Below are 9719 nucleotides of genomic sequence, written 5' to 3'. Positions count from 1 at the left end.
AGGGGTAGTGTTAGGGTGAGGGTAAGTCTTAGGGTGAGGGTTTTGGTTAGGATGAGGGTTATGGTTAGGGTGAGGGTTAGGATTAGGGTTAGGATTATTTTTAGCTTTCGGTTTAAGGTTAAGGTTACGGTGAGCGTGAGGGTTAGGCTTAGGGTTAGGGTGAGGTTTAGGGTTAGGGTGAGGTTTAGGGTTAGAGATAGGGTTAGGGTGAGGGTTAGGTTGAGGTTTAGGGTTAGTGTTAGTGTTAGGGTTAGGGTTAGGGTGAGAGTTAGGGGGAGGGTTAGGATTAAGGTTAGGGTTAGGATTAGGGTTAGCATGAGGGTGAGGGTTAGGGTTAGGATTAGTATTAGGGTTAGGGTTAGGGTGAGTGTGATGGTTAGGGTTAGGGTTAGGATTAGTATTAGGCTGAGGGTGAGGGTGAGGGTTAGGGTTAGGGTGAGGTTTAGTGTTAGGGTGAGGGTGAGGGTTAGGGTTAGGCGGAGGGTTAGGATGAGGGTTAGGTTTAGGATTAGGGTTAGGGTGAGGGCTAGGGTGAGGGTGAGGTTTAGAGTTAGGGTTAGAGTGAGGTTTAGGGTTAGGGTTACTGTTAGGGTTAGGGTGAGGGTGAGTTTTAGGGTTATACTTAGGGTTAAGGTTTGGCTGAGTTTGAGGGTTAGGGTTAGGATTATGGTTAGGGTGAGCGCTAGGTTGAGGGCGAGGTTTAGGGTTAGGGTCAGGGTGAGGTTTAGTGTTAGAGTTAAGGTTAGGGTGAGGCTGAGGCTGAGGGTTAGGGTTAGGATTAATGTTAGACTTTGGCTTAAGATGAGGGTTACTTTGAGGGTGAGGGTTAGGATTAGGTTTAGGAGTAGGATTAGGGTTAGGGTGAGGGTGAGTGTTAGGATGAGGATTAGGGTTAGATTTAAGGTGAGTGTGAGGGTTGGGGTTATGGTGTGGTTTAAGCTTAGTGTTAGGATGAGGGTGAGGTTGAGGGTTAGGGTTAAGGTGAAGGTTAGCTTTAGGGTTAGGATGAGGATTAGGGTTAGAATTAGGGTTAGGGTGAGCGCTAGGGTTAGGGTGATGGTTAGGGTTACTGTTGGGGTGAGGTTTAGGGTTAGGGTTAGGGTGAGGGTGAGGGTTAGGATGATGGTTAGGGTTACAGTGAAGGTGAGGATTAGGTTTAGGGTGATTGTTAGGATTAGGTTTAGGGCTAGCGTGAGGGTGATGGTTAGGATTTCTGTTATTGTTAGGTTTAGGGTTAGAATTATGGTGAGGGTGAGGGTGAGTGTTACAGTTAGGGTGAGGTTTAGGGTCAGGGTTAGGATTAGGGTTAGTGTGAGGGTGAGGTTTATGGTTAGATTTAGGTTTATTTGGAGGGTTAGGTGGAGGGTTAGGGTTACAGTAAGTGTTAGGATTAAGGTTAGGTTGAGGGTTAGGTTGAGGTTTAGGGTTAGGGTTAGCGTTAAGGTGAGGGTGAGTGTGAGGTTTAGGGTTAAGGTTAGGCTTAGGCTTAAGGTCAGGCTGAGGTTGAGGGTGGGGGTGAGGATTAAGATTAGGGTGATTGTTTGGTTAGGGTTAGTGTGAGGGTCAGTGTTAGGGTTAGTATTAGAGTTAGGGTTAGGTTGAGCGTGAGGTTTCGGGGTAGAGTTAGGGGCAGGGCGAGGATTAGGGTTAGAGTGAGGGTTAGGGTGGTGGGGACGGTAAGGGTAAATGTCAGGGTTAGGCTGAGGGTGAGGGTTACAGTAAGGGTGAGGGTTGGGTTAGGGCGAGGGTTAGGGTGAGGGTTAGGGTGAGGGTGAGGGTTAGATTGAGGATTAGTGTTAGGTTTAGTGTGAAGTTTAGGGTGAGGATGAGCTTTAGGGTTTAGGGCGAGGTCTAGGGAGAGTTTGAGGTTTAGGGTTAGTGTTAGGGTGAGGTTTATGGTTAGGGTGATGGTTAGGGTTAGTGTGAGGTTTAGTGTTGGGGTTAGGGTTAGTGTTACGGTGAGAGTAAGGGTTAGGGTGAGGGTTAGAGTTAGGGTGAGGGTTTGTTTAGGGTGAAGTTTAGGGTTAGTGTTAGGGTTATTGTTAGTGTTAGGGTTAGGGTTAAGATTATGGTGAGGGTGAGGTTGAGGGTTAGGGTTAGGTCTAGGATGAGGTTTAGGGATACGGTTAGGGTTAGGGTTAGGGTCAGGGTGAGGTTTAGTGTTAGAGTTAGGGTTGGGGTGAGTCTGATCGTGAGGGTTAGGGTTAGGATTAATGTTAGGTTTAGGCTTAAGGTGAGGGTTAGGTTGAGGGTGAGGTTTAGGGTTAGGACTAGGAGTAGGATTAGGGTTAGTGTTAGGCTGGGCCTGAGGGTTAGGGTTAGGGACAGGCTTAAGGTTAAGCTGAGGTTGAGGGTCAGGGTTAGGGTTAGAGTGAGGTTTAGGGTTAGGGTTAGTGTGAGTGTGATGGTTAGCGTTAGGGTTAGGCTGAGGGTTAGGGTGTGGATTAGGTTTAGGGTTAGTGTTAGGATGAGGTTTAGGGTTTGGGTTAGAGTTAGAGTTAGGGTTAGACTGAGGGTGAGGTTTAGGGTTAGAGTTAGGGTTAGGGAGAGGTTTAGGTTGAAGCTTATGGTAAGGGTTAGTTTTAGGGTTAGGGTTAGGGTGAGAGTTTAGGGAAATGTTAGGGTTAGGGTTAGGGTTAGGGATAGGATTAGGTTTAGAGTGAGGGGGAATTGTGTGTTAAGTTTAGGTTTAGGGATAGGCTTAGGGTTAGGCTGAGGATGAGGTTGAGGGTGAGGGTTAGGGTTAGGGGGAGGGTTAGGATGAGGGTTAGGGTTAGGATTAGGGTTAGGGTAAGGTCTAGGGTGACTGTGAGGGTGAGGTTTAAGGTTATGGTTATGGTTAGGGTTAGGGTGAGGGTGAGGTTTAGGGTTAGATTTAGTGTTAGGGTGACGCTGAGGGTTAGATTTACTTTTAGGATTAGGTTAAGGTAAGGGTTAGGGTGAGTGTGAGGGTTACGGTTAAGCTAAGGGTCAGCCTGAGTGTTGAGGGAGAGGGTGAGGGTGAGGGTGAGGGTTAGGGTTAGGGTGAGAGTTAGGGTTCGTTTTTGTTTAGGGATAGGGTGAGGGTTAGATTTACGGGGAGCGTGAGGTTTAGGGTTTGCTTGAGGGTTAGGGTTAGGTTTAGGGTGAGGGATAAGGTTAGGGTTAGGCTAAGGGTAAGGATGAGGATTAGGTTTAGCATTAGGATTAGGGTGAGGGCTAGGTTGAGGGTGAGGATTAAGGTTAGTGTTAGGTTAAGGTTTAGGGTTAGGGTTAGGGTTAGGGTGAGGGTTAGGTTGAGGGTTAGGTTGAGGGTTAGGGTTACAGTGAGGGTGAGGATTAGTGTTAGGGTGAGGGTTAGGTTTAGGATTAGGGTTAGCAAGAGGGTGAGTGTTAGGATTACAGTTAGGGTCAGGGTTAGGTTTAGGGTTAGGATTAGTGTTATTGTTAGGGTTAGGGTAAGAGTTATGTTTAGGGTGAAGGTGAGGGTTAGGGTTAGGGTTAGGGTGAGGTTTAGTGTTAGGATTAGGATTAGATTTATGGTGAGGGTGAGGTTTAGGGTTAGATTTAGGGTTAGTTGGAGGGTTAGGTCGAGGGTTATGGTTAGGGTTAAGGTTAGAGTGATGGTTAAGTTGAGGTTTAAGGTTATGGTTAGGGTTAGGGTTAGGATTTGGGTGAGGGTGAGGGTGAGGTTGACGTCTAAGTTTAGGCTTAGGCTTAGGTTTAGGGTTAGGCTGAGCGTGAGGTTGAGGGTGAGGGTTAATGTTAGGGTGATGGTTATTTTTACGGTTAGGAAGAGGGTTAGGATCAGGTTTAGCGTTAGAGTGAGGGTTAGGGTCATGATGATGGTATGGGTAAAGATGAGCTTTAGGCTGAGGTTGAAGTTTAAGATAAGGGTGATGGTTAGTGGTAGGTTTAGGGGTAGGGTAAGGATTAGGGTTAGTTTAGGGTTAGGGTGAGTGTTAGATTGAGGATTAGGGTTAGGGTTAGTGTGAGGTTAGGGTGAGGATGAGGGTTAGGGTTAGGGTTAGGGTGATGTTTAGGATTGGGGTGAGGGTTAGGGTTAATGAGGGTTAGTGTTAGGGTTAGGGTTAGGGTTAGGGTGAGAGTTATGGTTAGGGTGAGGGTAAGGGTTAGGATTAGGGTTAGAGTGAGATTTAGTGTTAGGGTTAGGATTAGAGTTAGGGTTAGGTAGAGGGTGAGGTTTAGCGGTACATTTAGGCTTAGGGTGAGGGTTAGGGTCAGGGTGCGGGTTAGCGTGGGAGTGACGGTAAGGCTAAAGGTGAGGGTTAGGATTTTGGTTAGGAGTAGGATTAGGGTTAGGGTGATCTTGAGTGTGAGGATGAGGATTAGGGTTAGATTTAGGGTGAGTGTGAGGGTTCGGGTCAGGGTGCAGGTTAGGCTTAGGATTAGAATGAGGGTGAGGATGAGGGTTAGGGTTAAGGTGAGTGTTAGGGTTAGGGTTACCATGAGGGTTAGGTTTAGGGTTAGCGTGAGGGTTAGGTTGAGGATTAGGGTTAGAATTAGGGTTAGGGTGAGGGATAGGGTGAGGGTGACAGTTAGCGTTAGTGTTTGGGTAAGGTTTAGTTTAGGGTTAGGGTGAGGGTGAGGGTTAGGATGAAGGTTAGGGTTACGGTGAGGGTGAGGATTAGGGTTAGGTTTAGGGTTAGGGTGAGGTTGAGTGTTAGCATTAAGGTTAGGGTTATGGTTAGGGTTAGGTTTAGGGTTAGGATTACTGTTATTGTTAGGTTTAGGGTTAGAGTTATGGTGAAGGTGAGTTTGAGGGTGAGTTTTACTGTTAGGGTGAGGTTTAGGGTCAGGGTTAGGATTAGGGTTAGTGTGAGAGTGAGGTTTATGTTTAGATTTAGATTTAGTTGGAGGGTTAGGTCGAAGGTTAGGGTTGGGGTAAGTGTTAGGGTTAGGGTTAGGTTGAGGGTTAGGTTGAGATTTAGGGTTACTATTAGGGTTAGGTTTAGGATTAGGGTTAGGGTGAGGGTGAGTGTGAGGTTTAGGTTTAGGGTTAGGCTTAGGCTTAGGGTTAGGCTGAGGGTGAGGGTGGTTGTGAGGATTAGGGTTAGGGTGATGGTTAGGGTTAGGTTTAGGGTGAGGTTTAGTGTTAGGGTTAGGGTTAGAGGTAGGGTTAGAGTGAGGGTGAGGTTTAGTGGTAGAGTTAGGGTTAGGGTGAGGGTTAGGGTTAGAGTGAGGATTAGGGTGAGGGTGAAGGTAAGTGTAAAAATCAGGGTCAGGCTGAGGGTAAGAGTTACAGTAAGGGTGAAGGTTAGGGTTAGGGTTAGGGTGAGGGGGAGGGGGAGGGTTAGATTGAGGATTAGTGTTAGGGTTTTTGTGAAGTTTAGGGTGAGGATGAGGAATAGGGTTAGGGCCAGGTCTATCGAGAGACTGAGGTTTAGGGTTAGTTTTAGGGTGAGGTTTATGGTTAGGGTGATGGTTAGTGTTAGTGTGAGGTTTAGTTTTAGGTTTAGGGTTAGTGTTAGGGTGAGGGTAAGGGTTAGGGTGAGGGTTAGGGTTAGGGTGAGGGTTATGGTTAGGATGAAGGTTAGGGTTAGTATTAGGGTTATTGTTAGTGTTAGGGTTAGTGTTAAGGTTATGGTGAGGGTGAGGTTGAGGGTTAGGGTTAGGTCTAGGATGAGGTTTAGGGATAATGTTAGGGTTAGGGTTAGGGTTAGGTTGAGGATTAGTGTTAGGGTTAGGGTTAGGGTGAGGCTGAGGGTGAGGGTTAGGGTTAGTGTTAGATTAAGATTTAGTGTTACAGTTAGGGTCAGGGTGAGATTTAGGGTTCGGTTATGTTTATGGTTAGGGTGAGGGTTGGGTTAGGGTTAAGGTGAGCATGAGGTTTATGGTTACTTTGAGGATTACCCTTAGGTTTAGGGCTAGGGTGAGGGTTAAGGTTAGGGTGATGTTGAGGGTAAGGATGAGGATTAGGGTTAGGATTAGGGTTAGGGTGAGGGCTAGGGTGATAGTGAGGGTTGGGGTTAGTGTTAGATTAAGGTTTAGGGTTAGGGTTGGGGTGAGGGTGAGGGTAAGTTTGAAGGTTAGGGTTCCAGTCAGGGTGATGATTAGGGTTAGAGTGAGGGTTATGTTTAGGATTAAGGTTAGCCTGAGGATTAGTGTTAGGATTAGTGTTAGGGTTAGGGATAGGGTTAGGTTTAGGGTTAGGATTAGTGTTACTGTTAGGGTTAGGGTTAGAGTTATGGTGAGGGTGAGGGTGAGGGTGAGGGTGAGGGTAGGGTTAGGGTGAGGTTTAGGGTTAGGGTTAGGATTATGGTTAGGGTTTGTGTGAGGGTTAGGGTTAGGGTGAGTGTTAGGGTTAGGGTTAGGGTGAGAGTTAGGGTTCGGTTATGTTTAGTGTTAGGGTGAGGATTAGAGTTAGGGTTATGGTGAGCCTGATGTTTAGGGTTATGTTGAGGATTAGGCTTAGGTTTAGGGCTAGGGTGAGGATTAAGGTTAGGGTTAGGGTAAGGGTAAGGATGAGGATTTGGTTTAGGATTAGGGTTAGGGTGAGGGCTAGGTTGAGGGTGAGGGTTAGGGTTAATGTTAGAATAAGGTTTAGGGTTAGGGTTAGGTTTAGGGTGAGGCTTAGGTTGAGGGTTAGGGTTACGGTCAGGGTGATGATTAGGATTAGGGTGAGGGTTAGGTTTAGGATTAGGGTTAGTGTAAGGGTGAGTGTTAGGATTAGGCTTAGGGTTAGGGTTAAGGTGAGTGTGAGGTTTAGGGTTACCTGAGGATTAGGGTTAAGTTTAGGGCTAGGGTGAGGTTTAAAGTTAGGGTTAGGGTGAGGGTAAGGATGAGGATTAGGGTTAGGATTAGGGATAGGGTGAGGGCTAGGGTGAGGGTGAGGGTTAGGGTTAGTGTTAGATTAAGGTTTAGGGTTAGGGTTAGGGTTAGGGTGAGGGTTAGGTTTATGGTTAGGGTAATAATTAGGGTTAGGGTGAGGGTTAGGTTTAGGATTAGGGTTAGCTTGAGGATGAGTGTTAGGATTAGGGTTAGGGTTAGGGTTAGGGTTTGGATTAGGATTAGGGTGAGGGTGAGTGTTAGGGTTAGGGTGAGTGTTAGGGTTAGGGTTAGGGTGAGAGTTAGGGTTCGGTTATGTTTAGGGTTAGGGTGAGGTTTAGGGTTAGGGATACGGTGAGCATGAGGTTTAGGGTTACGTTGAGGATTAGAGGTAGGATTAGGTCTAGGGTGAGGGTTAAGGTTAGCATTAGGGTGAGGGTAAGGATGAGGATTAAGTTTAGGTTTAGGGTTAGGGTGAGGGCTAGGCTGAGTGTGAGTGTTAGGGTTAGTTTTAGATTAAGGTTTAGGGTTACGGTTAGGGTTATGGTGAGGGTTAGGTTGAGGGTTAGGGTTAGGATTAGGGTTAACGGGAGATTGAGTGTTAGGATTACAGTTTAAGGTTCGGATTAGGATTAGGATTAGTGTTATTGTTAGGTTTAGGGTTAGAGTTGTGGTGAGGGGGATAGTGAGGGTGAGGTTTAAGGTTAGGGTTAGGGTGAGGTTTAGGGTTAGGGTTAGGATTACAGTTAGGGTGAGGGTGAGGATGAGGGTTATTGTTAGGGTGAGTGTTAGGGTTAGGGTTAGGGTGAAGTTGAGGTTTAGGGTTAGGGTTAGGGTGAGGTTTAAGGTTAGGGTTATGGTTAGGGTGAGGGTGAGGTTTAGGGTTAGAGTTAGGGTTAAGCTGAGGCTGAGGGTGAGGGTTAGGGTTAGGTTTAGGATTAGGATTAGGGTAAGGGTTATGGTGAGTGTGAGGTTAGGGATAGGGTTCGGGTTAGGCTTAGGGTTACACTGAGGGTGAGGGTGAGGGTGAGGTTTAGGGTTAGGATTAGGGTTATGGTGAGGTGAGTGTGTGTGTTAGAATTAGGTTTAGGGTTAGGCTTAGGGTTAGGCTAAGGTTGAGGTTGAGGGTAAGGGTTAGGGTTAGGGTGAGGGTTAGGGTAAGGGTTAAGGGGAGGGTTAGGATGAGGTTTAGTGTTAGGATTAAGGTTAGAGTGAGGGCTAGGGGAGGATGAGGTTTAGGTTTAGGGTCAGGGTGAGTTTTAGTGTTAGAGTTAGTGTTAGGGTGAGGCTGAGGGTGAGGGTTAGGGTTTGGATTAATGTTAGGGTTAGGCTTAAGGTGAGGTTTAGGTTGAGGGTTAGGATTAGGGTTAGGAGTAGGATTAGGGTTAGGGTGAGGGTGAGGATTAGGTTTAGGGTTAGGTAAAGGCTTAGGGTTAGGCTGAGGTTGAGGGTGAGGGTTAGGGTTACAGTGAGGTTTAGTGTTAGGGTTAGGGTGAGTGTGAGGGTTAGTGTTAGGCTTAGGCTTAGGATTAGGTTGAGGGTGAGGGTGAGGTTTAGTGTTAGGGTTAGGGTTAGGGTTATGGGGAGGGTTAGGATGAGGGTTAGGGTTAGGGTGAGTTTTAGGGTGAGGGTGAGTATGTGTGTTAGGGTTAAGTTTATGGTTAGGCTTAGGGTTAGGCTGAAGGTGAGGTTGAGGCTGAGGGTGAGTGTTAGGGTGAGTGTTAGGATAAGGTTTAGGGGGAGGGTTAGGAAAAGGGATAGGGTTTGGATTAGGGTTGGGTGAGGCTAGGGTGAGAATGAGGTTTAGGGTTAGGGTTAGCTTGAGGGTTAGGATTATGGTAAGGGTGAGTGTTATTGTTCGCGTTAAGTTTAGGGTTAGGTTGAGGGTTAAAGTAAGGGTTATGGTGAGGGTGGGGGTTAGGGTATGGTTGAGGGTGAGGGTTCAGATTAGGGTTAGGGTGAGCGTGAGGGTTATGGTTAGTGTGAGGGTGAGGGTTAGTCTGAGGGTTAGGGTTTGGATTAGTGTTAGGGTGAGGGCTAGGATGAGGGTGAGGTTTAGGGATAGGGTTGGGGTTAGGGTGAGGTTTAGGGTTAGGGGTAGGGTTAGTGTTAGGGTGAGGGTGACGTTTATGGTTAGAGTTAGGGGTAGGATGAGGCTGAGTTTGAGGGTTAGTGTTAGATTTAGGATTAGGCTGAGGGTTAAGTTGAGGGTAAGGATTAGGGTTAGGGTTAGGATTAGGGTTAGGGTAAGGTTTAGGGTGAGTGTGAGCATTAGGGCTAGGGTTAGGGTTTCGCTTAGGGTTAGGCTCAGGGTGAGGGTGAGGATGAGGGTTAGGGTTAGTGTTAGATTAAGGTTTAGGGTGAGGGTTAGTGTTAGGGTGAGAGTTAGTGTATGGTTATGTTTAGTGTCAGGGTGAGTGTTAGGGTTAGGTTTAAGGTGAGCATGAGGTTTAGGGTTACATTGAGGATTAGGCTTAGGTTTAGGGCTAGGGTGAGGGTTAAGGTTAGGGTTAGGGTGAGGGTAAGGATGAGGATTAGGTTTAGGATTAGGGTTAGGGTGAGGGCTAGGGTGAGGGTGAGGGTTAGGGTTAGTGTTAGATTAAGGTTTAGGGTTAGGGTTAGGGTTAGGGTGAGGGTAAGTTTGGGGGTTAGTGTTACGGTCAGGGTGATGATTAGGGTTAGGGTGAGGGTTAGGTTTAGAATTAGGGTTAGCCTGAGGATGAGTGTTAGGATTAGGGTTATGGTTAGGTTTCCGGTTAGGATTAGTGTAATTGTTAGGGTTAGGGTTAGAGTTATGGTGAGGGTGAGGGTGAGGGTGAGGTTGAGGGTTAGGGTTAGGGTGAGGTTTCGGGTTAAGGTGAGGATTAGGGTTAGGGTGAGGGTGAGTGTTAGTGTTAGGTTTAGGGTGAGAGTTAAGGTATGGTTATGTTTATGGTTAGGGTGAAGGTTAG

The sequence above is a fragment of the Dipodomys merriami genome, unplaced genomic scaffold (assembly GCF_024711535.1).
Source record: "Dipodomys merriami isolate MVZ:Mamm:240054 unplaced genomic scaffold, mDipMer1.0.p SCAF_149, whole genome shotgun sequence".
Taxonomy (NCBI): domain Eukaryota; kingdom Metazoa; phylum Chordata; class Mammalia; order Rodentia; family Heteromyidae; genus Dipodomys; species Dipodomys merriami.
The sequence above is the reverse complement of the archived record's forward strand: the minus strand, read 5'-3'. Positions refer to the sequence as shown.